This window comes from Chroicocephalus ridibundus, chromosome 14 (assembly GCF_963924245.1).
Source record: "Chroicocephalus ridibundus chromosome 14, bChrRid1.1, whole genome shotgun sequence".
In the NCBI taxonomy this organism is placed as follows: domain Eukaryota; kingdom Metazoa; phylum Chordata; class Aves; order Charadriiformes; family Laridae; genus Chroicocephalus; species Chroicocephalus ridibundus.
Window position 1 is genome coordinate 8,274,615 of NC_086297.1, and position 15,840 is coordinate 8,290,454.

Below are 15,840 nucleotides of genomic sequence, written 5' to 3' on the forward strand. Positions count from 1 at the left end.
CACCTTGAGAGGAAAACTGCCTCTGAAGGAAAGGGCAGCAGCAGTTAAAAATCAAACCAGACAGCTAGACTGGGACTATGAACCACATCACCATGCACATTGCTGCCGTAGGCAGTGCTGCTCCTAGTGCCTTCACACTGAATTCACACCCTATCTTGCTAATAAGGCCTTTTGAGACAGGCCACAAAATTATGCTAAATTAAATGAAAAACCAAGACTAAGACTACCACATCGGAGGCACTCCTCTTCCTCCCAGGAGCCTGAATGCATTTTAACTCAAACCTAAGAGGACTGGTGAGGGGAAAAGCACTGCATTTACCCATTAGCATTTCCCCGCTTACTTCTCCTCAAAAGAAACACCAAGCAACAGCTCCAGAAACTCATTTCCCTTATGAGTTAAAGTGGTGGAGGAGAAGCAACTAGGCAGCACTGTTGCAGGCCAGCAGAGGAGGAAAATGGCCTCAGCAGCTGTCTTAGTCTTCCAGCCGAAATAAAGACCCTGCTCAGTGACAGCTGCAGCTCCTCAACCAGTTTTAACCCTGCAAGAAGGCAGACGAGCTTCATAGACACCCCAAATCCTGGTCTTCAGACTGCCAAACCAGCTGCCCCTGCAGCAAGGCACTTTATCCTCCCAAATCTCTACTTCTACCTGCAGTTTTTCCAAGAGATTTAAATTAATTTAAAACCACAATTAAGGCTCAACCTTTCATGTTCTTTATTCTTAAAGAGCTGCAAAACCAGAAAATCCTTCAGATCTGAGCAGGGCCAGGTCATCCTACCTTAAAGATGGGGCAACAGAGCTGCATTTGTGCAGTGGTTAATAGCTCAGGATTAATTAGAATACACTTAACCCAACCCAAGCCAGTCCCTAGTTTGCTGAGCAGCCACACCATAAGGCAGCTGGACACCTTTCAGCAGCAAGCACCTGCCAAGACCTTTGTGGAAGGACACCCTTGACCTCATATAGTTTAAAGTTTAGAGCTCAGTCGAGTCCTCTCCCCTTGCTCCAACTGGGGGGCAACACTTCCCCCTTCAGCCAAAAGACTCATGACTCACCTATGAATCACCAAACAGCCTCTTCATCTCACCCACCCGACACCAAACCTCGCCTATGAACAATTAGAGAGATCTATTGTCATGCTAAGCAGTCCGCTGGGCCCCTGCGGCCCCCGACAACTCCTCCATTCACCGTCTGGGTTGCAGGGGCAGAGGTATTTTTAGTGCAACCACTGTTTTTAAACAAGAAATGGAAACGGTGCTTTTCTGGCTGATTTACTGGCAGTGGTTGCCATGCCGCCTCTAACCAGAGGCAAGGAGCAGGAGCACTGAGACACAAAGCTCGAACAGATGAATCATGCAGAGCAGCAAGGCTTGGGGGAGTTTTAGCATCTGAGTTGTCAGAGCAATGCACAACTTCACAGATGCCCTTTGCAGCTGAGGTCAGCCCAGGTCTGTGTGCTGCATCCTCCAGAAAGGACCCCACTCCCAGCTGTGAGCTGAGCAACAGCTGCTCACAAGGGTTTGATTTGATCATTCAGCTCAAGCTGGAGACTCATGTTTTTGCCTATGGAGAATTAAAGTGGCAAAAAGCAAAACCAAGAGGTTTCAGGCAAGGAAAAAGTCAGCAGTGCTGCTTTTCCCAACAGCCATGCAGGCAGACGGCAGCTCCACACACCACAAACTCCCCTTTGGGAAGATCACATATCTGTCTCTGTGGGGTGGTGGGTCTCCAGCATGAGCATCAGGCAGTGATACAGGACAGGTTTCTGGAGGTCTTCGCTCCAGTGCTGTGTAGACAAATTTTTCCCAAACTGGTAGGCAAAACTATCCAGTTTTTCAAGCACACTGGGGAGTGAAGGCAATGGCAGAGAGGCAGTGAAGGACTGCCAGCACTGGGTAACGCTCTCCTTTATCCTATAAGGTACACTACAGGCTACAGGAGAAGTAACAGCACTACTTCACTTGGATAGGATGGGGGTGAACAGGCTCATCCAAAGCAGAATCCTAAGCTCACTTTGCAGGAATTAATTCGCATATTGCCCTCCAGAAACTGGTATTAACTAAAGCCTGTCAGTCACACATTAAACAATTTCTGATTTGTAGGTTGTTCAATAGCAGTTTTGTGAGCAGATGACATTTGAGATTGAGTATGTTTTAGTTCTTTTTGCTAAGTGCAACATATCATTTGGCTTCCAGGACAAAACCATTTTTATTTCAAAAGACAGATAAGCAGCTTCCAGAGTTCATTAGTCCCACAAACTTTTTTGACAGTAAATGCAGCTGGTGACTGTTCAAGCTGGAAAAGAAGTCCCTTGTACGAGACAGGGACAAGGATCTGCTCAGCTTTAAGTAGAGACACTTCAGAAGGCAGCAACCACTTCCAGAGCACCTCAGACACTTGAGCAGCTTAACACCTCTGCAAATTGGGAAACTTACATTTTAAGGGTCACTTAATGGACTGCAGTACTTAAATGGCTTTTTCACATCCATCCTGGGAGGACTTATTCCATTCTGTTTTTGCAGGGAAAAAGAGATCAGCCTCCACTCACCCACAAACAACAAAGCAAGCTCCCCAGACCTTCCTCCCCCACCCATGCCATCAGCCTGGCTCAGGTTCTGCAGGAAGTCCCTTGTCCCCACTGCAGACCAGGAGCTTGGGCTCACGATTACCCTACACCAGGTCGCAGCAGCTCACCCGGCTCAGGACAGCCCTTTCCCCACAGACACACTCTCTGCCCCAGCCTGGCTGTGGTGGGAAGCTGGACAGGGTAAGCTCCAGTGGCTTTTTTTGTCTGGCATTAAAACTGCTTATCGAGCAAAGTTACAGGCAGGGCTTATGATTTCACAGCATAAGACAAGCTTAAAAGAAAGGATCAATTGGAATGAGGCAGGAGACTGGGAGAGGTGTCACCGCCATCTTTTCCTCCCAGAGGTCCAAGGGTCCTACGCTTTCCCATGCCTGTGGAAAGGGAGCAGGCTCCTGGGTTTGGGCCCTATCCCCTCCAGAGCTGCCAGGGCTCTTGGTGCACACACAGCTGGGAAAAGGGTCAATGTCCTGGCAGGCAAATTTGCAATCGCATGGACCCACAGCCCAGCACCCTCACAGAGCACAGGCTAAAAGAAACACTGCAGCAGTGGCCACGCCGCACGGCAGGAGCCACACAGTAGCTTTGTAGTCTTAAAAAAAAATCCACAGCAAATCTCTTTGCTTTAATCATGAGCAGCACAGAAGTACATCATTAAAATGATCCATCTGCACTGGAAAATTCATCTGATCCCCTTTCGGGGGGGAGGCACAGGGAGAGTGTGCAAATACAAAAGGAAGAGGGATGTGTTCCCTGCTATTGTCCCTGCTCAGCACCGAGGCTTCAACTCCCTTATAGGAGACCTCCTTCTCATCTGCACACAGGCAAATCTCAAAGAGAACAAACCATTTAAATGCACTGGCTTTTATTTCCAAAGAGGAGAAGAATTCCTATTTGTTCTCAGGATTGCAATTTTCTCCCCATGCTGCAGAGGATACAAACAAATGAGCAGGGAATGAAAGGGATTAATGAATGAATGAGTGGGACCTGAGCTCCCAGCTGCAGGAGAAAGGGGGGAAGCCAGCCACAATGTGAGGGACTGCCTGAGCAAGATAACCCGTACAGCTAGTGTTTAGCATTACAGACACCAAGGGCTCTTGGGGACCCCTGTTCAAATGGAGATGAATTAAAAAACATCTCTGAAAGGATTCATTTAAGGGGAAATCAAACAAAGAGAAAGGTAGGAAGGGTATAAAGTTTAGACCAACCACATATTGCAAAGAAAGGGCTGGTTTTGCAGAAATGCTGAAGAGCTGACACCACTCAATTCCCAACAGCTTTTGTCCTCCTTGAGGGACGGACCCACATGATGCTTGTTTCCTCCCAAAGTCTTAAAAGCTGCAGAAAACCAAAAAGGCATTTGGTATTTACTGAGGTGTTTATACAAGCATTGCTCATTAAAGGCCTATTGACTCTCCTGGATGTATCAGGGATATGTAGCCCTGTGAAAGCTGCAAAACAAGCAAAAATTAAATCTTCTTTTCCCCCCTTCAAGTTATTTTAAATTCAACATCAGGAGATTAGAGGCAAAGTTTGGGATTAGGATTAGTTTTCAGCCTGGTGAGTGAGCTGGTCTGATTCACATGTCAGTCAGTTCCTGTTACTGATGGCTTCCAATAAGCTGCATCACTGCACTCTTTGCTTTTGATGCCCTGAGAAAGATCTTTGCTTTGGCATGATGGGACACATGAAAGCCATCACAGTTTGTTTGGGTGGGAGAAGCAAGTGACACCGCCCTCTAAATCTAAGGAGTTAGCAGTTACCCATCATCCTGCTATAATTCATGGCTTAATTTGAAAGCAAGTTTAATTTGCAGATTAATTATTATAGTCTCTGACTGGATGAGCTTGCAATAAATCACCTGTGTGTAAAATTGCACAGCAATTACTTGACTGTACATTGAGCATGTAAATGTTAGTAAAGAGGTGTCACCTAATGGGGACTGATGTTGGGGAACTGCAGGCTACAGCCAGCAGAAGAAAGTCACAGTGCAAATCAGGTCAGGGGAAGAAGTGTCAGACAAGAACACACAGACCAAAGTGTTTAGCACCATACAAATCAGTCTTCAGGAGCAACATGCAAAACCAATGCAGGATTTTCAGGGACCTGCAAATTATGATGGAAGCTGCTGGAATTCCTCACAGGCACAGCTGGGACAGCAGTTTTGAGAGATGAGCCACTGGTCAGGACAGCCCCGGCCTCACTAGTTTAGGGAAAAGCAATACAGATAGATCTCAAGGAGATTAAAACCTTCAACCAACAGTGAGACTGTAGCAGATGACTGCTTTCTGGATGCCACAAACCTGGATTTCAGGACCATCAGATTTCACCATGATCAGCCCAGCCCTGCAAAGCTATTCCCTTAAAACAGCTATTCCCTTGCAGGAATGAGACACAACAGATCCCACCAAGCTGCCTGGGGCAGAATACATGCCCATCAGACCTTGGAGCACACAAGCAAGAGACTCCCCAGCCAAGTCCCACCCCTGGCCAGGGGACAGCTGGGTTTTCTCATGAATGCTAACACCCAATGCACTTCTAACCCTCACCAGGGAAGGTCTGAACCAGCCCATTTCCACCACAATTGCTGCCCTAGCTGGCACTTTTCTGATAGCAGAGGCAGAGCAGTGACAGGCGAATGTCCAACCTCCATGTGACACAGCCCATGCAGAAATTTCTCTTTGCCTGGCTGCAGGCTCATTGCTCAACAGTGCCAGGAGCTGGCTTCAGTTCTGTTTGGGATTCAGTTTTTTGAGAAACCAGAATTTCAGTTTCATTTTTAAAGAGGCTCAGCCCAGGGCCATGGGACACCTGAGACTAGAAACAGCTTTAGAATAGCAGGCCCAAGTGCGCTATCTTCTTAAAGCCAGGACAAACTGGAAACAAGGATATAAAGCAAAGCACCTCGGTGCATCAATGTTAACACTCCTTGTAGCCTCATAGATGAAATCCAATTTGCCAGAGGAGCTGGGATTTATTACTATGATCAAAGGACTAGGAACAAATGCAAACACTGTTGGAGGGAAGCTGTGAACACTACAGCATTACAAACACTCATCCAGGGCTCACATTAGGAGAAACAGATGAACCAGGCTGCAATCTGCATCCAAGGCCAGGACCTTGATTATAGCCAGCAGGATATGTGGATCCTTCTTCAATTCACAGCCACCTCCTTCACCACAGGCTGCTCATAGGGTTGCTCAGCAACACAAGGGCTGATACTGCCAATTTATGTGGAGCAAGCCTTCAGGCTCCCAGGAGGAGATGCTCTTACCTGACACTGTGCAACTTGCATTTGCATTCAGCCAGGGTGAGCTGCCAGGGAAAGCCAGGAGCCTCTGGCACCCCCATCACTCACAGGGCTGTGACCCTGCCTGTATCAGATGCACCAAGCAAAAAGCAGCACGTTTGCACAGCACAGCTGCCTGCAGCCCCCCATTAACACATCCCATCCCAGTAAACAGGATCCTGGCACCAGCTCCAGTTGTCCAAACTGAAAGTTGCAGTAGGATTGGATCCATCCAACATTGATGCTCTATCATTTCCCAGTAAGCTCCTGACATGAGGCAGACCTTGCAGGCAAGCAGAGGAACACAGACCTGGACTTGTCTCTCAGCAGGTTCACAAGCACAGAAATGCAGCACAATCCTTCTCCAGGATGAAAAAGGTCACCATTGAAGCTCTGCAACCATTGCAGCCCACAACTACAGGATTTCCTCATGCTCCTTCCCTCTAACTCCCAAACACATCTCAGTAGCACCAGTCTCCCTGATGCACAGGACACCCCTGGAAGAGTGTTTGTTGCATGCATGGTCCCTCCACCGGAGCATCAGGATTTGTCCAAAGCCCTGTGGCAGTGCCTGAAAGCATCCAGGGATCTCTACTTCTTAACCCAAAGGGTGCTTTCCCAGCAAACCACCAAGAGCCCCAGCTGCAGCCCCTATCTACTTCTCAATACTAAAAACACCAAAAAGGAAATACAGAAGGCCCAAGTTAATACTATCTTCATTACCAGGAAGTTAGCAATGCTGTCAGGAGGAGCTATGGTAAACTGTTCCTCCAGCCTCCAGAGAGCCCCATGAGCCATGCCTGAAAGGACCAAAGGCAGCAGGAAAAAAATAAAATCATTCTTCACTAGGAAAGAAAAGTTTCATGAGGAATGAAAAGATGAAAAAAGCTGCTTTGCTGTTGCAGAGCTCCTGGGGAAATGGGGCCAATTACAAAACCTGCCTGGGATTTCGCAGACAGCTAATGGGAACCATTGATTGAAGTGGAGAAAGAGAAATTAGGTTGGAGAATTATTAGCAACACAAGAGAGGAGCTTTCCATGCTCTACACCCAAAGCCAATGCAAGTGACTGTAGCACTTAATCCTTACATGCCTGGTTGCACAGCCGGAGCTAAGGGTCCATCACCCTGGGGATGGCAGTGACTGCCCAGGGCTCAAGCCCAACTCTCTGTCCTGCTCTGGGTAGTTTCAGCCTCATCTTGCAACAGTGGAGCCTTTGCCTCTTCCACCCGTGACTCAGTCCAAGCTCCCTTGTCCTTTAACACTACATGCAGTGACAAAGTATGTTTTGATTTTCAGTTGTATACAATTTTTGAAATGTAGGATTGAGATGACTGGTCACACATCTTGCAAAGGTCCAGCTCTGCTATGAGAGCACCCAGCACCTTTCAATGCTGAACATGCGACCAGTCCTGCAACCCTGCCCCTGGGCCCCCAACACCTCTCGGAGCTCTCTCCATTTGCCCCTAGGAAGTATCTACCCCTTGGGCTGACACATCCAGTTTATTCACTTGCTTGCCTGGTTGCTGGTTATCTTGCTGCTAGATAGCTGGTTCCCCACAAAAAACAAATGCATCTTTGGTGTCCCTAAGAAGCAGATCTCGAAGATCTGGGTCTTCATTAGTCTCCAGTTTTCCATGCACAGCAGAAGAGAAAGGTTTGATTAAGAACAAGGCAAGCCATTCCCCAAGCAAGACATCAGCTCACAAAGGAAATCACTCAAAGTCACCTCCCAACACATACAGCTTAATTAAATACGGATTCTTCCTCAAAGGCACCATCAGATTTCTGGAGCCATGGGAGAGATGAGTGAAGAACCGAGCTGCCTGCAGCCCCCAGGGCTGTGTTGGCAGCTCACATTTCCAACGCCAAAGACAGACACTCCATTTTCTTGCAAATAGAGCTCATCAAGAGCAATGCTTCCCTGAAGGTTTCCCATCCCTGAGTGGTGCCATAGCCCAATGCTTCATCATCCTATTTGCACCCCTACACACAGGGCTCAGACCCGGAGTCCCTCCAGCATTAGGGCAGGTACAGAGGGAGCAGCATTTTCAGTGGATATTAATTACCATGCTCCCTGTACCCTCCCTTGGAGTTCCATTGACTCCTCGCAGCTCGCATCAGGAGATCTGCTTGACCCACACACTTTTCATCTCCAGTTCATAAAAGAGAAGACAAAAAACTTATTTTATCAGGTGTTCTAATCCTGGTGTTCCATTTGTCTCTACAGCACCAGGCTGACCCACTGGCAGCTTTTCCATCTGCAGATATGTCATTTAAATGGAATTATGCCAGTAGCAGGGATCATGCTGTTCCTGTTCTGTAGCCATGCTTTGGAAATGGATGCAAACTTATTTAATATCAAATTCTGACTTTCCTCAGATCTGCCAGTACAGCTCGCTTGGCTTCAGCGCAACTGAAGTGCTGGGTACAGCTGAAAGCAGGATCTAGCATACAGCACTCCAGAGTTATTAACAGTGCATGAATAATCCGGATACAATGCTCTTTTAATGCCAACAGCAGTGATAAAAGTGCAAGAACAGAGCCAGCAGAAGTAATTTTTCTGCTCATGTACGAGCACAGCCTGCTTTCCACCATCCCCCTCCAGCAAGCTCAGCACTACAGAAGACCACATCTGCCGCTGGTTCATCAAACATGCTCTGGACACCAGATTTTGTGAAGGCTGAGGCCAAGGCAGGACCATCAGCAGAGCTGGCTTGTCACAGCCAGTATAAAGAGGTTGGCCAGATGTTAAAGGTTGACCAGGAGCCCCAGAATTTGGGCCCTGCAGCCCCACAGTGCTGACAAGGGAGCCCATTCCACACATCTCAGGGTGGGAAACACCTCATCTTCCCATCTGACCACTCTAATGACTATCACCTTGTCAGCCAAATGAGGTGCTTGGTTTAGTCAAGATGCAAGACAAGTCTGGCCAATTCATGCCATCCCATCAAGAGACAAAATTCCCCCCTTGGAGGGGAAGTCATTAGCAGATTGCACAGTACTTCTAGCTTCAATTGGTTTGATTTTATCCTTCAGACACAGTCTCTCATTGTGCCTTTTTCTGCAAGATTAAAGTGCTCTTTGCTATCTGGGAAAGTACTTGCAGTGTAATTAAGTCACCCAGTCCTTCATTTGATAAGGACTAAGCAGATTGAGTTCTCACATTCCCTCCCTCCAAGGTATTTCCTTCTACATGCCTTCCAAGCTTTCAATATCCTTTTAAAAACCTTGACACCAAAGCTGTATGGGCAATTTTAGCATTTCTGGCCTTACCACGGCTCAAAGGAGGAACACATCACCTCCCTACCCTGCCCACCATCCTGTAACCATCCTTCCTTCTAACCCTGCAGCATGAGGCAGGGAGACAACCTTTCCCATCGTCCATCCCCTTGGAGGCTCCTGTATTTCACCCATTTGATAGCAGTGCTGCACACTGGTAACATCAGCCTGCTGCAGGCATCCTGTTACAGCATTGCATGCTGATAACAGAAGGGTTTCTGTACCCAGGGTTACCTTTGGATGTGTAGGTATAATCAAAGGGCTTAACCTTGCCTGTTCCCACCCCAGATCCTGCTAGGCTGGCAGGATTATTGCTAACCCATATTGCAGATGGTTTATAACAAAACTCGTTCCCTCCTGATGCTGTCCCCTGTGTGCAGGGCAGCTTGCTAGCTTTCATAGTCAGCTCAGGAAGAAGCATAAATCCAATCTCATTTTAGGAGTGCACCAAGGAAAAAAAAGTAGTGTCTCTAGATGCAATTGGACAAAGTTACACCTGGCTCATGTTGTCACTGGACAGCCATTTCTGCTGTAACAGCTTCTTGCTTAAATCTACCCCTACAGCTACTGACAGCTCAGCAACAGCTGGAACTTCCAAAAGAAGGAAAATGAGGCTTTTGGGAGAAAGAAACACTTCTGTTCACTTGGGGGCATTGCCCTCACTTTTCCAAGTACCTTGTTCAGAGAACTACGTATGAAGATTACATCCCAGCCCGTCCCTCAAGTTCAGCCCAAGCACTTTTTAGCTTTTAAAGGCTCATAGATGGACAGGGGAAGATTCATAATGCCAGTCCTCAGTGGTCCCAACTAAAATAAATGAAATAGATGCTGTTGATTTAGCTGCATACTAATGGGAACTACTCAAGCCACACCTGAGGCAGAGGTTCACATCAAGGGGCACAGGCCTTCCACTAAATTGTGCTTCCAGATGCACAGCAGCACACAAGAAAGGGATCAACTGGCACAGGAGCCAAGAAGCCACTCCAGGATACAACAAGGCTGCAGAGGGCCCATTTCCATTATTCTCCATTGCAGATACACACTGAACTCTTTGCTCTGATTAAAGACAAATATATAGGTACCTCTTCCTCCTGTAAGACATCTTATGGACACATCTTTCATGCTGAAGTCTCAGTGTTTGAGGGAAAGTGAAGCACCTCTTACAAAAGAGTTTCGGTGGGCTGCAATAACCACTAGGGAACAAGTGCTGCTCTTGCAGCTCCATATCAGAGGCACCAGCCAACTGTTGTGAAGCTCAGTGTCCCCAGGATGACCAAGAGCAGCAGCTATGCTGACAAACTACTCCCCCAAAGCAGCCAGGAGCTCCCCCCACTGCCAGACAAGCACAGGGAGTAGGGCCCAGTATGGGAGCAGGCTATCAACTTATTTCAATTTTTAGCAGCAACTTTATGGGGGCAGAAGGGGAAAACAGCTTGGTTATTTGGAAAAGATTTATGGGACAGTCCCTGCATGTGTGGCAGGAGCTGCCACATGCAATACTCATCTGGATGCTCCAGGGCTACTGCACACACATAGGCAGACTCTACACCTCCCTCAAGTGCTCCATCTGACACATCTGCTGCCAACAGTGTTTTTAGGTGACTAAAAGACACCTTTTCTGGGTAAGGTGAAAATTGCTCTATCCTTCACCATAAAGCCTTGTTGAAGAGTAAAAAACAGGCAGCTGTCTTTACAGGCTGGTCCCAGACCCATATGTGGCTGGCAGAAAGATAACAGCCCTTAGGCACTGAGTGTTTTTCCACTTACACAGCCCTTTTAGTGCAGAAAAGTACCACTTCCAAAAAATCTGCCTTTTTAGTCCAAATGGAATCCAATCACATAAAATACCATGTACACATTTGAGAGAAAGTTCTCAGGTTACAAGTTTAAAACAAAAGGGAGTTATGGCCTTGATGTGGGCTCTGAAAGTTGTGTATGCCACTTCAAATGCCAGAACCACTACTTGGTTGGGAAATGGCCTTAAGCCAAGGTCAGTCCTGTGCAAGGGTGGCAAGAAGTCAGCCAGAGTCTTTAACATCTATTGAAGGTCCCCATGAGACCCTGCAGGATCCCACCAGTACTGGGACATTTTGGATCAAAGACCCTCTGGGCATCTCATAAACCCTGTCAGACTCCCAGCTTGGCTCCTGAAGCTACACATGCAGGAGGGAGGGAGCCCAAAAGGGACAGATATTAAGGAGTATCACAAGTGTCATACTGCTGCAAACCTCCTCCCAGCATTCAAGAGATGCTCAGGAGTGAGAGCTGGGTACCCAGCAGCAGGCAGCAGTGCAGAAACACAGGAGCTAACAAGAAGAGAGGCATCAGACAAAGTAGTCAATAATGCAGAGGATGATACTTGTTTGAAGACAAGCATGTGAAGCCTCCTAGCCCCTTCCTCCTCAGAGCAGAGCACACCAGCGACTCCAACCCACCCAGCAAGTGCTTTGCCAGCTGCCATGGGCCAGCTTTCAAGCAGCAGCCCAGTTTTCAAATAACCTAAAGCATAATCACAATCAATCTTACTTCCCACTCCTCTCCTCAGTGCCTGCTTTGTGCCAGCCGTTGGCTGGAGACTCATCCCTTCTCACCCCCTCCGGTAGCCATGTCAGCAACTTGCTTCCTACAAGCAAAGAGGAAAGCAAGCAACATCCTTTTTTTAGCCTTGCATACGGAGAACAAATCAACATACTGTAGTGCTGTAATTGAAGTTGTCTCAACCTGTCACCATCAAGGCGCTGTAGATGGGATTTAGCATTCACAGTACTGATTTGTTTGTGGAGCTGTTAAAATACCTTCATCATTTTAATCTCTTGCTGTATCACTTGAATTAAGAGCCCAGAAGAGCACACATTGTTAGTGCTCCAACTAATCAATGCAAAGACCTTCATAATGCAAGCAGCAAAAGAGTTTAGTAGTCTCAGGGGTTGCTGGTGCAGACACTGAGGAGCTCTTCACCCTTCCTTGGCACCTTAATCTAATCACCCACTGCTCCCAGCCTCATCGTGGTTATGGACTCAGCCTTACAAGCAGCACAGCACCAATTGTTCATCCCATTTTGGTTTAAAGCCTGGGGTGCCCAGAACAGGTAAGGAACAGCCTGGAGTTTCACAAGCTAATGAGAGACTGCAGAGCAGAGCCTTGATCTCCCAGTTCCTTGCCTTAAACAATATTTCCTCCTTTCCAGTCCCCAACACAAGCCAAAGACACCCTGGGAGTCCTAACTCAGTCGCTTGTCTCTGACCCAAAGGCATGTCCCTACCAGGCATCTCCTTTCATGGAAAGGCCAGCAACAAACAGCAGGTTTTTGGGTGCTTCCCCAGACCAAAGCCCAGGGAAGACATTTCAAAGTACCTGGTGAGTGCAAACACATTGCCGGAGAAGCCACGAAACTTGAGCAAGGAGCATAATCTATTGCCTTGAACTCTAAACAGTGAGGCTCCTTTACCCCAAGCCAGGCATCCCCAATGTAAACCTTCAGTCTGTTCAAGTGAACTGCGAGCAGGATGCCAAGGCAAATTGGGGAAGTGAAAAAAGCTTCAGCCGTTCTCTTCAGACTGAAATAATTCAGCATTTCTCCCAGCCCAGTGCAGTGCATCATTGAGGTAAGAAAGAGTCCTGTTTTAATCATTCTTGCTGGATTTGGTCCACAGTTGCTTGGGTTTTCACATGTAATTAACAATGTGCAGGTTCCAGTAAATGACTTCAAATAAATCCTTAGATGACTAACAGACAGCAGCTCTAGAAATTCACATAGTGGTGATTGAAAGCCTAGATTCAGATCATTACTTGGGGCTTTAGAAAGCTCATTGCATACCACAAGCCTGCATAGCAATACTGTATCAGTTTTCCTGCTGCAGAGCAGGAAAAGATTGTGCTGTAGTCTGTAGATGGTCACATCACAGTGATTTCTACAACAAACTTATCAGAAGAGAGAAGGCAAAATTTAAGCTCCTCCATTTTACAGTTATCAGAAGATGCCAGTGAACCACAGCACACACACTTGTTATATAGAAGTATTAACTGCTTAATCTCCAAAATCCTGTTCTCAAAGATAGCTTTTTTCCTCAAAAACTTTGTCCTTACACGTCACAACCCCAGCCCTGATAAGTGACAATAAAGGTTTAGCCCAGTAACCTTCCTCAGTAATCTCCTTTTTGTGCAAAAGTCTCTTTCCATTGCCCAGCCCAAGCTCCCAGCTGTAACACACTGCAGGAACAATCACAGGCACCACAAGCATCCTACAGGACCAAGGAGTTTGCCAAAAACTCCCAGGTGAGGCTAGAAAACAGGCTGGTCCCACACCTCCCAGACAAGCTGTGACACCTGACACCATTATCTGCTTTTCATCCAAAACCAAGCATTCAGTGCATATTTAAGGTCTGCCAAGTCCTCTTGAAATTGATTGCCAAATGCTTCCTTCTTATCTTCTGCTGTAAGAAGTTGTCTATATGATGCTCTAGAAGCTTGGAGTTGAGATATTTTTCACTAGAATATAATTACATATAATAATAATAATTAGACAATTGTATGCTGAACTACTGCTAACCTGTGATAACAGGGTTGTTGAATAGTGATGATATTAGCATAGCTCAGAGCCAAGGAACTGCAACATACACAAGAATTTAAGCACTTGCCAGTTTTAGTGAGTTCGTAACATCCTTTTCTGTCCAAAATCACATAGAGCATCCACACACAAAACCCCTTGGGTTCAGGACATGATTACTGGTTTGCAACAAAGTTGAAGTGGATGGGCCACATTACACATCTCAGAAACTGTTTTCCAAGCATTACCATTTGTTGGCAAATAGATAAAGTCCAAGCCAGGAGCAGCTGAGGCACAGCTGGTTTCTGCAGAGTTACTAAAATATTTCCAAGCACCATGCCAGGAACTGCAGGAGTTGTTAACACAGGGATTAAAGCAGGTAGCCATACCTGGCAGCACTGCTTAGCTCAAGCTTAGAGCACACAATTCCCACCTGGCTGTGCTTTACACACTATACAAAACTAGAAAAACAATCCCAAGGCCACACTTTCTTCTATTTTCTCAAAAAATATTACAAGTCTGTTTACACCAAGTTAATCCAGGAGTTAACCACAAGGAACTCATGATTACAGGGACTGCAGAAACACGACTTAGACACAACAGAAAAGGACTGAGAGAGCTCAAATCCATCCACTCACACCACAGCTTTGCTCCACTCCTCCCAGAATGCTGGGATCAGCAGCAGGAGGGAGAGAAGGGAGAAGGCGGCCCCATTCAGAAGAGGCAGCCAGCCCACATTTTCAATCCTGAGAGTCTTTTTACACTTTATCAACATTTTTTCCCATACTCAAGAGAAAAAAAAAAAAAGAAAAGAAAAAGGATAAGTGACCACACTTACCTGCTCTGAGATCCCACAGTCCTGGTGCAGTCAGTGTTGTGTCTCTCCAGTCAAATCAAGCCCATTTCCCCTTGGGGTGAGGGCACGATCCCACAAGATAGCAAGGAGCTCCCATAGCCTCCACCATCAATGTCCTCCATAGCTGCTCAACAGCTGCACATGCCACCCAGGCAGTGAGAGATCGATCCTCCTCTGCTACCTGGTGTCACACACCCATACCCTTCCTCCCTGGTAGCCTCTGGGCTTGCAGTCCCGCATCTACCCTTATTTCAGCTCATAGAACTCCCTCGAGCAGACTATTCACTCACAAAGCCAAGTTTTGTCACCTCTCAGCTTGATAACTATTCTTTTAGCTCTAAGAGGAACACCTTGCAGCTGTCCACCTTCTCATAATGCTGCCACAAAGACTCACTCCAGAGAGTTCAGTCCCCATGAACTGCTTTTTAGGTGTCGTGCCATACACAGCTGCTCCACTGGAGATACAGAAAGATTGCACCCAGAGCAAAGGTAAAAAGACCCTAAACTTAAGAAAAAAAACAACCTCAAAAACCCCACCACGAGCACTACAAACAGGGTTTTAAGGCAGCTATGCAGAAACTTAATGTTAAAAATCCTAACTTAAACCCAGAAAAAAAACAAACCCACCTCACCCTCCATTTTTAAGCAGCAAAAAGAAAGTGCAGCCCCCCAGGACCACCCACATCCAGCTGATGAGACTTAGTACATTAGGGCTGATTAAGAGGCTTCAGCTGGGGAGAACAGTGAGTCCTACCAAGGACAAGGCTCTGCTGGTGCCCCTGTGAGGAACAGGACCCCCCCACACCCTGCCCCATGACAGCTAAAATCCCAGTATTGAAAAGAAACCTGAACAGAGATTAGTCTTGACATTTCTGGGTCTTGTAATCGCAGTGGGTGACAAAAGCAAATTCTGGATCAGAGCCTTTCCCAGAGCAATTTAAACACATCTATTTTGAGGAGAGACTGAGTTAAACAAAGGGGTGACAGGCCGTAAGTTGAAAGCCGCAGGATGTGGCATCCTGAGATTATGTTAATATCAGGCAGTTTGGGTAGCCTCCAAAATACATATTTTTCGGAAATCAGGGAGAAAAAGTTTGCTGCTGCATAGCCGGCTGCCCCTCATGCCGTCCACGAGTCCTCGTCCCACCATGTGCCTCAGAGAGGCACCGCTGACCAAAATCGCATGACCCCCTTGCAGGATGAAGGCTCAATTTAAAAGGAGGAAATTATCAGGCAGGAAGTGAAAATTAAACCATTCAGTGGAAAATGGAGGGGAATGGTTT